Source organism: Galeopterus variegatus, unplaced genomic scaffold (genome assembly GCF_000696425.1).
Source record: "Galeopterus variegatus unplaced genomic scaffold, G_variegatus-3.0.2 Scaffold10217, whole genome shotgun sequence".
In the NCBI taxonomy this organism is placed as follows: domain Eukaryota; kingdom Metazoa; phylum Chordata; class Mammalia; order Dermoptera; family Cynocephalidae; genus Galeopterus; species Galeopterus variegatus.
The window spans coordinates 5,986-6,587 of record NW_007736328.1 but is presented as its reverse complement, the minus strand read 5'-3'; positions in this window follow the sequence as shown (position 1 = coordinate 6,587).

Genomic DNA, 602 nt, shown 5'->3' with positions numbered 1-602 from the left:
AAAAAAAAAAAAAAAAAAAAACAAAAGAAAATTATAAGTTGGCCGGGCCGGCCCGTGGCTCACTCGGTAGAGTGCGGTGCTAATAACACCAAGGCCCCGGGTTCGGATCCCACATAGGGATGGCCGGTTCGCTCACTGGCTGAGCGTGGTGCTGACAACACCAAGTCAAGGGTTAAGATCCCCTTACCGGTCATCTTTAAAAAAAAAAAAAAAAAAAAAAAGAAAATTATAAGTTGGCCAAAGCACAGAACATAATAAATAAAATTGACCCAAAATTCTTCTTATATATATTTCTTCCTCACTTGTGGAAAATTTTCTTCTTTTCAACATACTTGAAATATACCTTTTCTTATTTGAAATAAAAAAAATACTTTTGGGAAATGTCTGATGAAGTTACTCACTTTGGGTATCTTCGGACTCTGCATCTTTGGTAATGATATTAAACTATAAGAGAAATGAGTTGGTATCTTAATCACCACAATAAGCTCATTCCTTTCTTTATTCATGTATAAGAGTGATTCACCATGAAATATTTGTACTTGATATGTGGTTTTGGAGGATTTGGATGCATCATAATGAGAAAGTTGTTTTCACTAACAATA